The sequence below is a fragment of the Falco rusticolus genome, chromosome 1 (assembly GCF_015220075.1).
Source record: "Falco rusticolus isolate bFalRus1 chromosome 1, bFalRus1.pri, whole genome shotgun sequence".
NCBI lineage: Eukaryota > Metazoa > Chordata > Aves > Falconiformes > Falconidae > Falco > Falco rusticolus.
The window spans coordinates 113,753,860-113,767,096 of record NC_051187.1 but is presented as its reverse complement, the minus strand read 5'-3'; the positions used below and the strand labels follow the sequence as shown (position 1 = coordinate 113,767,096).

The 13,237-nt window shown below is 38.9% G+C and overlaps 1 protein-coding gene across 5 annotated transcripts in view; it reads left to right on the top strand.

The window, feature by feature from the left end:
• The window catches only part of GAB1 (GRB2 associated binding protein 1), a 101,494-nt gene that overhangs the window by 3,361 nt on the left and 84,896 nt on the right, over positions 1-13,237 (top strand). The window lies entirely within an intron of this gene.

Genomic DNA, 13,237 nt, shown 5'->3' with positions numbered 1-13,237 from the left:
TGGTTGTGTGAGTACATGAAAGAACTTGTTTGTGCATAGGGATGGAGGACTGCTAAATTTGACAGCTTCTGTTACTCTGTGTTCTATTTCCTCGCTTGTTCTTTTGCTGTCAGTTTCTCAAAACTTTATGCCCTGACCTTAACCTACTGTACTTTTTCTGCTCTGGTCCCCTTATTTTTAAAAATGTCATTGGAAAGACCCTTTCTCCCCATCTGTCCCTTAAAAAGTGATAGTAAGCCTTGGCTTCGTGGTTTTCTGCTAAGCTACAGTTCTGGTGTGCACGTGCCAGTTAAAATAGCTGATTCTTTGTGGTAGCTGCATAGAGGATTTTTTTTACTGCCATTATGCTGAGAAACTACCAGCTACTTAAATACAGCTGTCCTTGGTAAAGCAAGGGAGAAAAGCTTGAGGGAATGGGAGTAAGTCTTCTAACTTCTCTCCTAGAACTCCTAGGCGCTCATCTGTGGTGTGGCTAGGGCTCAGTACGACAACTGGATGGGCTTGAAATCAGGATTTTAGTGTTGATGGTTAGTTTATGGAACTGGTTTGTAGAAAGTCTGCTGCTGTAATATAATAATTCTCAGTATTCTAACATGTTCCGCTTAGTGAAATATGTTTTATTTGATGAAAGGTAAAACTTTATCAAAAACATCATGTATAAACTGTGTTGGGAAAGGAGAAGATGCTTTTGGGGGTAAGTTGGTTCAGATTTTGCTGTATCTGATAGGCTTCCCTGTACTTGTGGGACTTCATAAGAGTATTTTGAAAGTAAATTAGGAAACCTTAATTTTGATGTAACTATTACTAAAAATCCTTGGTTATTTGACTGCTACTATTCATTGTGCGTGTATTAATCTAAAACCAAAGAGTTTAAAAATTAAAATAGGCTTGATCTTCCCAGGTCGTAAAGGGCACTGATATAATTCAGACAAGGCTACATACAGCATCCTCTTACTTATTCTGATGTTCTCAGTTGTAGACAGCAACTAAAAAAGTGTCAGACTACTAAGCTAGTTATTGTTGTTTGAACTACAGGCTCAGATGGTATAGGTACAAAAGTAATAGAAGTCGAACATTTTACTGGGGTTTGGCAGTTGCAATTTGGCACTAATCACATAGGTGCTTCTTCTATCTTGAGTAATACTTAAATGTGCTAAGATATGTAATTGTGTTAAGAAATGTTTTATTCAGTAGAATAGTTGTCATCTGGGAAAAGCTGGAGTGCCTAACAAAAGCCCTTTTTCTGGAAGGCACCTGTTTGGGTTAAAGCTTTTTGTGTGATCCTGCATCAGCATAGTGAGCAAATTTAAGAAGACATTTGGTTTACAGAAAAGGAAAGAAGCCACGATAAACTTCTTTGACATCATTCAGTGCTGTCCCTGTAGAGCTGGGTCAAGCTAACTCAAGACCAATGAGTGTAATCAAGTAATGTTATGTGACATTTTCATATTCTGATCTTGACTGTGCTTGTGCTCATCCAGGAGTTGCTGAAGACCTTGTAGGCATTGGTGTTTGTGCAGAAACGTTTCCTTCTAGTAGGAAGCCTGTTCCTTCCCTTCTGCTACGCACTGTTCAAGAACCAGTATTTTGACTTTTGATATTTTTAAACCCGCGTTAGTAAACCTTAACCCATGAATTCAGGAGCACGACTAACATAATGTTTTTGTTGATTATAGATGGAAGTTGTGGTGTTTTGTGTGCCAACTGAAGATGCTGAAATGATCTTGGGTATGACTTTGGGGGTATACCTACATCCTAAACTTGCTGTGTAGGTGTAAGTCTCACATGAGGAGCATGGAGCTCATCGTACAAGTATTTATCATCTTTGATGGAACATTAGCAGCTGGTGTTGACTTTGCTGCCAAAACTACAGCACTGTTTGTTCTTGACCTATGGTGTGTGCTCTTGAATTAACTGCCAGTGGACAGTTTCAGAGGGTATGAGCAGGTGACAGTATATAAAACAGATTAAGAAGTCTAATATACAGTAGTAAGAAAGATAAGTATCTTCTGCTAGTTATTCTATTTTTCATATAGCATACTGTTAATTTAACTATTTCTGAGCTTGGACGGTCAAGACAGTACCTGAACTGCTTGAATGACTTTTTTTCTTGGTGTAGGTAGGGAAGTTGGAGACTCAAGTAACAGGAATTGCCCCATTACCCTTGGAAGTGCAGGTGAACTGCTGAAACAAGCCCGATAATCTAAAGATGTTCCTTGATGTGAACAATTTTTCTTAACGGGTGTTAAATATTAACCCTTAATTTGAGACTGTAATAGCTGAGATGAGGAAATGCTGAAATTCTGACTTTGTGATGTTGAAGACCATTCTCAGTTGGATGTATGGCAGCTTATCCTTTCAGTATGCTTCAGCCTTTTGGTAGGGGACTGCAATCCAATGAAGAACTAACTGGGAACAGGGGGAGGAAGTGGAAAAACTATTTAATGTCTCCAGCTTTCTTGATGCTGCATAGTGGCTGCTCCTCCATGTATGCACAGTCTTGCAGCGTTAAAAATTCGGTATAAGCAACGTATGTACCAACCAGAAAAAATAATAAAATAACATGATTTTAACTTCTAGTTATATGCCAGTGACCTTGCCTCTTAGTCAATTGTAAGCCCAAAGCAGCTGTATGAAATGGGAATTGGATATATTGAGAAAATAATACTTTATTGGGCAGTTTAGCTAAAAAAACCCCTAACTTAGAGGCCTGGACTGTCTAAATGGGCAGTAATTCAGGAGGCCTTTGGTTGACCAGGTCAGTCTTTCAGATGAGAGAGAATCTTTCCATTTTCATTCCTCCTTTTTTTTGGTATTCAGGCCCCTTATTTAGAGAGAGGAAAGTGACAGACATAAAACTGTTTCCAGTGTTCTTTTTTTTTTTTTTCTCTCTTTAAAAAAAACCCACCACCTTGGAATGGTGGTTTGAACACTTCTGAGGCATGGTTTTTTGGTCTTTTTTTTTTTTTTTGACATGACTTTTGGATCAGATTGATTTGAATCAAATGTAATCTCTTACAGACATTTAGAACACATTTATTTCCCATTAAATTTCACTCATGGCTTTGACAGAAGTCCTGGCAAAAAGTTAAAGGATTATCAGTGATTCAAAATGTAGCAATTTTAAGGGAGAGAGTAATTTTGTGTACTGTAGATGGCTCTGGCTTGGATGTTGTGTACTACTTAGTCTAGCCGTTACTTTTTCTAGTCTGAAAATATGTCACCAAACTAAACTGGGTGAAGTATTTTCATAAATCAAGAAGGGGAGTACGACTGGTGAGGTATAAGTTTTGTGTCGATGTAGAACAAAAACATAAAGCAAAGATACCACCTCCTTATTTTCTTCAGCCCAACTCATTTTGTAGTGTTGCAATGACAGACTTCTTGAGACTTTTTCAAAGTTACTTTAAAATTTTCTGTTTCAATGAGTAATCATTTTATTGCCAATAGAAGCAATTTCAACTGTTGCAATTTAATTGCAGTATTTCATTAGGAGGGACAGACCTTATGTCATGCAAATTACTTGAGCAAGGCAGGCAGAAAGATCAGACAGAAAGGGATCATCTTGTCAAGGCAGGTATGCGTTGTGTACAGGTGAATATTGCTAGTCCACTGTAATTTGCTGCTGGTTAGGGACTCTAATATGAATTCAGCTCCTCATATATACAAACAAGTATATCTAAGGCAGTACTATGTTTTTATTTACTTGATTTTTTGGTGTTTTTTTTTTTTTTTTTGCAGGGAGGTGGGTAGATTCTGCCATCTCCAGACCAAAAATAAATATTGTTTGCTCTCCATTCCCCTTTTATCAGTTCTTGATTAGGCTATCGTGGTTTGTCTCTTAGGAATTCTGTGGCTTGTTTAGGAAAAGTGTACATAGTTGTATTGATAGCGTTAGCTTTGTACATATTGCTCAGTGCAATATGCTAGTTGTAATTCTGAGCTTTTTAAAATAAAAAACCAGCCAAACCTGGCTTCCAGTAAAAGGTTACAGTCTGTTTTTTGTGCTTGTGTTTGGTCTTGCTTCCAGCTATTGACAAAGTTTTGTTTCTCATGATTAAATTTTGAGGCTCCTGTGCCACACAGCTATTAGTTGTAAAAAACTAATCTTATATAGTATCTGACTGCCTCCTTAGCAGTATTCAGTAGGGAAATGTTTGAGGTAACTCTGTGAGTTGAAGGAGGCTGCATTACTGTTGAAGTCTCTAATGATCTATCTTTTTTTTACTGTGCGGAAGGAATATAATTGTTTTATGCATCAAAATTACAACTTCAGGATTAAATTCCCTGAGGTTAGTGACACATTTTTCTTCTTTTTTTTTTTCTTTTTTTTTATTCCAGGTAAATGACAGTATGATAGTTGTCTATCTTGGAACTGGTGGTATAACAACATGTTACTAAAAAAAGTCAGGCAGTTATGTCCATATAGTTTGTATGTTGTGATACATAACATCTGTACATAATACAAATAATTCTGTGTAAAAACATACCATGAAAAATAGGTGATACTTCTGCTAGGAGGTGGTGTCAAGTTAGTATACCAGCTTTTCACTTCTGGACAGCTGAGTTTAGGCCCCACATAAAGAACTGAATTTGAGGAAAAAATATTGATTGTTTTTTATTTTATGCAGCGATTTATTGATGGAGTGATTTTTTATTTTATTTTTTTTAAAAAAAGCTTTTTCAGGAGCTGTGCTTGTTCTTTTCTCTGAGAATTTCTAGGAAGCCAGAAGAAGACTTTGCCTTCTCTACTTCTAAAAAGGAGGTAATTTTTGTCTTCTGCCACGTGCTGGCTAGCTTGGGTGAAGAATCTTGCTGTGGTGCTACATGCAGGCAAGGCCAGTGGCTGTACCTGGTGGCTGGGGATGGCAGCAAGGATGACCTTGCCTATCAGGAGAACAGCAACCTTGTCTCTTTGCCTCTTGCCCTGCACAAGTTTTCCAGCCAGCGAGCTGGTCATGTGTGAGTTGTCCTGCTGCTTTATAAGTGAAAACAAATGCCAGATAAACCCTCCGTGGCAGTGGAGATTGTGGCTGTGACAAACTAAATCTGCTTCCCCACCCACTTTCCAGCACAGCCAGCCTTGGGGCAGGGTGATGGCAGATCTGCTGCTTGCCTTCCTCCAGGGTAAGCCTGTCTCCACCCCAGGAGGAATGTGATGGGTTTCAGTGGTGCAGGCCAGCATGTGCCTCTCTGGGGTTACAGCTACTGCCAGGCTTTTCAGTATTTCTGCCTCAAAAGAAAAGGAAGGAAAAAAAGAAAAACCCCACAAAAATAGGCAGACTTTGGTTTGTCTTCCTGTTTTCTGGGGCTTGGGGTTGAAAAACAAAATAAAACTTCTGTAGGTGTTTATTGCTGACAGTAGGAGTTCACAGGATTAGATTTGGGTTATGGAATAAGAATACAGGAAGCTATTCAAACACAGTTAATACTCCTGCCTTCAAATAGACCTTTGATGCAATCAACACACAGGAATTACAGTCCATTTGGAAGAGTTATTAAAAGAATAAATACACACATGGTATCAGATGAAAAATGGATTTTAAGTTTCAAAATGGAATGATATCTGATTGCAAAAAAAGTTCTGAAAATGTGTCAGTTGTCATTTTTCCCTTTGTATGAAGAATAACAGCACTGAGTCATGTAACGTGCTAGACAAATGTCCCCAGTCACACATAATGCATGTTTCTTTTACAATTCTGACATTTGTGTTTGTATGTAGATTCTTAAGCAGGATCACATGTAGTAGAAAAGCTGTGCCTGGTTTGGGGATGGTGCACAGGGGAGGATTGATACTGCAGAAGGACTGCTTTTTGAAACTAGTCAGTATAGAGCATGTGAGCAATTGTTAGTCTTGATGAATTCCAAAGTCTATATACAGAATCTAGCAAACTGTTATGATTTTTTAACAAAGCATATAAATATTTGTGACCCTTAAACGTGGTGAAATGCTGATAGCCAGTCTACCCCTTCCCAGCAAACACTGCAGAGTAAGGAGCGTATTAGGAAAGAGATGGTGGGGGTGATTTATCTGATGCCTCTAGTGGTTATTGTAAGGATTGGTATCGGTTGTTTCTTGACAAAGAGAACACTATAGAGAGGATTTCTAAGTAATGCATGGGCTTGAGGTGAATTGGCAACTTGTCCTTGTGTAGATCAATAAAAAGAAAAGGGATGGGGAGAAGGGAAGAGTATGGAGTGCCATTAGAAACGGAAGAGGCTGGTGTTTCCCAGAGCAGATGAAGTGGTGGAATACTTTGCCACGTGGTATCCATGTCAGGAATATAGGTGATTCCAGGGGCCTTGGAGAGAATCCCTCAGCTGTAAGCGTGAGTGCTTGAAGGTATAACGTGTGATAAGAGGAGACTTCTAAAATGTCATGTTGTAACCAGTTCCTTTGGTTCACCTATGTGATCCAGTCTTTTCCTAGTTCTGCAGATTGCTGAAAATGTCAGAGGTAGGCTGTGGGCATGATCCCATTTGGCAATTCTGCTTTCCTAGAAAGTAGTGATGAATATGAACTTGATTTGAGATTTAGGCCACTGTCACAAACTGACAAAAACATCCCTTTTGAGTATATTCCTTTTTATATAATTCCATGATTTTTTGTGATGCGCTTCATTAAAGAAATGTTTTTCTTTCAATTACATGTTATGTGGGGTGATGTTCTCATGGTGGGATTAGATAAACTTCTTGTTTACGAAATCCTTTCTGGTTGCTAAGGGACATAACTTCAAGTGCAAGAGTAAGTATAAGGTATAACAGTAAGTGTATCTTCCTGAATCTTACATGTTCTAATGCGTTCCCATTTACTGTTTCTACACAATAATTTCAGCAATTATTTGCCTCGTGCTATGTGGATAAGTTTTGCAGTCCAATGACTTGTTACTCAGTGTGAAATAATACCCTTAAAGCTCAAAGCTGGGGTCATGTCATGCCCTTAGTTATGACCTATCTAATGCAGTTTTCTGTGTGCGCAAATGAAGTTAAATTGCATAAGCTTGTCAGCACTATGAAAAATAAGTTACTCTTCACTACTGAAGGTCTGTCGGCAGACAGAACACACTTACATGCACTCAGGAGTCTGCCATTACAGACATATTTTTTTTCCTTTCTGAAGTTTTGAGGAAGGAAAGGGAGAAATGGGGCAGGGGGAAGATACAAGGTGAAGAGTAGCATTCAGATGATTTGTTAGGGTAAACTGGGAAATTTAACCTTGGTTTCATCCCAGGGTAATTTTGTCCCAGGACAGAGTTTTCTGCTATGGTGTGTACTTGAGTGAGAAGTTAATTCATGCCCCTTTGCATTTTTCCTTGACCTGATGGCTCTGTTTACCTATGAACCTCTGCAGCTCCAGGAATAAAATAAGAGGAAATATCTGTTCTGATTTACAAAGAGAGTGGCAGGAAGATCTTTACTGATTACGTAAGGGAGGCACCAACACGATTACATAAATTTGATAGCATTCTTTGGCGCTTTCTTACAGTGCGGGCATAACTGACTCCAGTCTTGTCTGCTGTTTTAGCCTTGCAATGGGCATGTTAATTACACCGAGTATTACTGCTATTTAACAAACTTAAAACTTTTCTCTAGATATGTAGTGCTGAGAGTCAATCTAACTGCGGAAGAGAGGTGCAAAGTCGTAAGCAGCACTGCTGAGATGCTCGATTGCTTCCAGCAACTGCTGGGAAGGCAGTGCTATTCCCATTGGGGTGCTTCTCCTGCTTTCTGCTTATGGAAAGAGGTTTTCCTATCAATCTCTGCAACCAGCATCTGACAGAGGTGAAATATGTTCCTGCCTCCCTTAGCTGGCTGGAAAATGAGCTTTCTTTCTGTCCATCTTTCGATACTTTGCTTCTGGTAGCTGTTGTTTAAAGGGAGGGCAGATGGAATGCTTCCCTCTGAAATCACTCTGCTTAAACAAAATAGGGAATAAGAAAGACCATGATCTGCCCTTTCCAACTGGGAGACTGAGCTGGACAGATGTTTCTTACTCAGTGCTAAGGAGGAAAGTCCCTGGCTAGGGGCTGTAGGATGAGGGTTAAAAGGTGAAGAAATCCTATGGGGGCCTCCTGCTGCTACAATTGCTTCAGCCCTGCACAAGTCAGAGGGAAGATCCAAAACTTCTGCCTCTCCTGTCCTTTCCTCCTCCTCTTTCCTCTCATTGCAACTATTTTGTGTTTATTTTCCTACTTTTAAATTGCATAATTTAGTCCATCCTGTCACTTCCTAATGTCTGAATCATAGGTAGCTCTGCCTGCCTGCAGTAAACAAACATTTTACTCCTGGCACCTTTCCAAACATTGAAATTGTATTTATGAAGGTGGGGGGTCCCTCTGGCAGTGTGCTTGGGAAGCTAATTCACTTGCGTACAGGTTGGATAAGCTGCTTACTACACACTTCTGTGGCCAACTGATTTCCTTGTCTTTCCAATCTTCTAAGTGATGTAGCTGCTTGGCTGATCAGGACAAGCAGGTGAATGGTAGCGGATGATAAAACCAGAGTATAAACAGTGTGTTTCGAGCTCCTCAAGTTAATGACAGTAGCAACTAGGCAGCCTCAAGTCTTCCTGCTGTTGGTGTTGCTGCTTCTCTCCTCTCTCTCATACCTTGCCATGTACATACATTGCTGAGAATCACGGTGTCTGCCATTTAACCAGTCACTTGTGATAAGTGCTGGCTGGTCTAACATTAGGGCTTTGCTCATTTTTTGGATTCTTTCACTGCAATGCAAGATGATAACACGGGGCACTTGGGGACACGTGATCTGCCTCCATCAGCCTGCTGGACATCTTGGGCCATATTTGTAAAGGCTGCAAAGTATGAGTGTGTCATCCTCACTTTTCCTATTATTACTCTTATTTCTAAGCTTTGAAAATCCTTATTTTTATTTTTGGATTGATGGTGCCTCCAGAATGATGCATAGAAGACACAGCTAACAGCCATGGGGACTCCTCACCTCTCCTGATGCATTCGTACTCTCTTTGCTGGTTTCTGTCCTTTATAGGGAAAAATGGTCTTGAATCGTGACAGACCAGCCTCATGGTGTGCTGAACGCTACAGCTCATACGCTGGAGCTATGTGTGGAACAGTTAAGTGGACTTAACTTGGTAAATGGAGACGGCAGAGGAAAGATCCAGTCCTTGTTTTGGCAACCTCACATTGGTACCTTCCCATCCTTCTCTGCGTTCTCATTTCCCTCTCTTACTGCTCCTGCTAAGATGGAAAGAAGATGTGAGAATAAGTCAGATATATTTAGGGCAGACTAGATGCAGTAAGAACACCCTGAATGTTATACTGACTTCTTAATTGTGCTTTCTTGTAAAAGAGTGAGCGAGCGCCTTCAACAGTTACAACCTAGCTAGATTTTTTTACTGTTGCATGGGAAGCATTCTCAGTGTACATGATTTAAAAAAAAAAAAAAAAAATTGGCAGATTGTGCCAGTAGAACAAAGCAACAGAATATTAATCTAGCCTAGTTTAATACCAGTTTCAGAAAAGACAGTTGAAGCGAAAGAACCCTGCTGTTACATGCCGCAGGAATGCCTCATGTTCTAGTTTCTCCTGGCTGAGGCTGCATATGCACAGGGACATGGGGTTTTCCCTTCTGCCATTTGTTCTCATCTGGCTGGTAAAGTAGAGGATGGAGTTCCTTAGAAAGAGAAGCCCGAGCGACTTTAGACCTGGTTGCTAATCTTCAGAGTCGTGAGTGGGTTGGATACCCTTTCTGTCACCATTGCCTACATACACTATTTGCCGATGTTTAGTGAAAGAATTCACATTTCTTTCCATATTAGTGGGAGGAGTTACTGATTCCTGCAATTGGGGTTGAAATGAATTTTACGTGTTTGGAGTCTGAAAGCCTTTTTCTTGGGAGTCCAGCTTGGGTAATGAACAACGCTAGAGTATTGGGAAGAAAGAAGTGTGATGGAAGACAGTGTCCTGCTTATAGTATATTCTTGTCTAAAATGATGGCAACCTATTTCTTAATAGCACTATACCACGTGGGAACTGGATGTGAAAACAACTATATGAAAATATCTTTATCTGTTTGATATATGCATTTTGGAATTCTTGAAACTAAATAGTACACGATCAAATAAATGCCATGTTAAATAACATAGAAAATATTTCTGTGTCCTTTGTATGCTGTGTGGTGAAAGTTTTGCTGAATCAGAAGCAAAAATGTGAGAGTTGGGTCCTGTAATTATAGTATTACAGGACCTGTCTACTATTGCCTTTTAATTTAAGCTTGTAATATAAAGTATTTCTGGTTAGAATGAAGATAACATTGACCAATAATGAAACCCAATTTTTCAATCATTTGCATTACTTTAGGTTGTCTTGTAATGTTCTACAGTACTATTTTATCAGTTCTAGTCAATTAATGTCACACTGGTGTGCAAATCTTTTCATTTGAACTTGTGGTTATTAAATTATACACTTGCATTGAATTTCAGTGATTGCATTATTGTCATTTGTCTAAGGCAATGACAGCCTTGTCTCCTTAAAGGATGTTGGGCTTTATTGTTTCTTTAAGAAGACGTAAATAGTATTAAAGTCAAATCTGGTGGAGGGTTGTATTGTTTTTAGGAAATAGTTAAACAGTGCTTCTGTGAGTCGCTTGTGAAATTCCAGTAAGTCTCAATTTAAAGTTCAGGTATTTCTCTAGGCAATTGAACTGTACAGGCTGAAGTTGCTATAAAACACATTCATAGTGTTATGAAAAAAAATATGCGCTAAGCTTTATACCATAACTTGTAACTCTGCAAGCAGGCGTAAGCCAAGAAAATGGTTGAGACTGTAATAGAAACATGCTTTCCCATGAAATAAATTCCAGGGATGTAGCCACCATAATTGTGCAATAAATTATCATAAATATGATGTCATAGTCTCTGCAACTTTTTGAAGGGGTAGTCTGATTTTGAAATCAACAGAGTAGCGAATAACAAGCCTCTGAATTGGCCCAGACAACAGCAGACACGTCTGCATCATTTGGGGAGAGCAGTCATCTCCTTAGAGAATTAAACTATTTCAAAATAGAAGTTGTTGACTCAATGTGTTAATCTTGGCTTTTCATGAAGAAGTGCAGCGTCCCACACTGATTAATGTTTTGTTTGGGTTTTTTTAACGGGTTCATAAAGTACTGGCTATGTAGGTAATGAGACTGATGTGAAGAAAGTTCATTGAGGCCATTAAATGTAGTTCCTCTGAACTGCAGTTGTTCCCTAGTAGCTTTCAAACACCTTCTTATTCATCTGTGGAAAAAGCTCCCCAGATGCAAATGCAGGATTGTAGCTTTTGACTTACAAGGATAATTTCCCAAGGGCATATTGTGAAGATTCAGCAGAATCCAGCTAATCTTTTAAGGCTTCGGTAGCATAATTCAGAAACTTTGTTTTGGATAATTATTGTATGTGATAAAAAGGATGTACTGTTTGAACCCTAGCTCCATTAGCCAATATATTATCTTAAAGTAAAAAGACAAATTGAGGGGGTCCTCTAAATTTGTAACAGTTCTGGTTTAAAAATAGAGTATTGTTAACAAAATTATTTGAAAGAACATGCTGAACTTCCATTGAGTGTGGTAAAACTTACTTCAGTGTCCAAATAAGTATGTATTCTAGGTAATATAAAGGACAATGTATATTTTTCAGCTTTTACCATAACCTCTTGGTGTGTCTGTAGTAATTAAAACAACTTAAACAGTTTAAAAATCAGTGATGTGCCAACAAATGGTATCTCTTTGCTTTCATAGCAGGAAAACCTTCACAGCCGTCCCTGTATCTTTCAGGCAAAACCCTGGGTAAATAAGCCTTGCAGTATGCCCAGAAGGTTATCTTTCAGGGGGAGGTGGGAGCAAAATTCAGAACCAACCTTCCCAGAAAACTGTCTACTGGTACACCTCCATGTTTGGGAGGCCCTTGGCTTCTGCCTGCTTCAGTCTTTCCTCATGACTTATACAGCTGTCTGCAGAGGTCTACAGATGACCTTTTCCAAGCTGATTCTTGTGTCAATAGTTCATTCTTTATATTTCCCCCCCCCCCTTTAATCTTTATTCACTTTAGAAACAATCAATAACTCCTTGCTTGAGCTCCAAGAGCTCTTGTATTTAGCCTTGTGATGCTATACCCTGCTACTCTGGTAACTTGATTCATGTCTCCAGTAAAAAGTAGTAGTTCTCTTTTTTTTTTTTTTTTTTTTTTTTTTTTTTTTCCTCCCCCCCCCCCCCCTTTCCTCTCCCTTTCCTTTGGGGATCTGCAGCTTTTGTGTTAACTTGTATCTTTTCACCTTTTGCTTTTTTTGGTTATTGACCTGTCTGTGGATGACTTCCCATGTTCATTTTCTGTAATCTTTACATCAATGGGGCATGCTTCAGTCTCCCTCTTCCTAAATGCTGTCTCTTCTACTCTGACTTATCTTCTGTATACTGCAATTGTTACTGTCTTACTACCAAGAAAACAGAAGATAAATTTCGTTTGGAAGTTGCCTTTTCAGTTCTCTGTTCCTTTAAAATACACCCACGTTTTACTAACAATTAAGTCACTTGACTGCTAGAATTGCCTATTTCAGGAACATGTAGGTGACATGGCCCATGTTTGACATTGGGTGGGCATGTAGACTTTTTCCAGACAGAACCAGCTATAACTTGGTGTCACATTTTTGTGTTTTGTTTGGGTTTTTTTTGTTTGTTTGGTTGGTTGGGTTTTTTTTTGTCAGGCCTGCTAACCATATTGGGTGTCTTTAAATGCAACAACTATTTTATTCATAAATTCAGGGAATTTGGACTGTGAAGACTGTATTTAAAGCCTTTCATAAACTGCGCTATATCTCTGTAAAGACTTATATCTCATTATTTTTCCTGTGTCTGATCTAACAGATGTATCTCTTTGGTTTTAAGCTGTGTGCTAAGTCTGGGGTGAACTGATTAAACGCTTTTTTTGAACTATGAGAACTTGTGTGTTTTTTATTCAGTTTTTAATTAAAGCTAATTTCTTCTATTACACATGCAAAGGATTTGTAAGGTTGTTCTATTGACTTGTGTGTTTTTGTGAAATGCTCCTATGTCTAGAAGGGTAAGGTTTGGGTTTGGACAAGGAGAATGTTAGCATTGAATATACTTGTTACTCTGGGCTTGTTATTTTGTGACATGTTATTGTCTGTTGTGTTTAAAAATTACAATTATTATTTTCACTCCCCCAAAACATGCTAAATGGACATGAATGCCTTACAGAGCA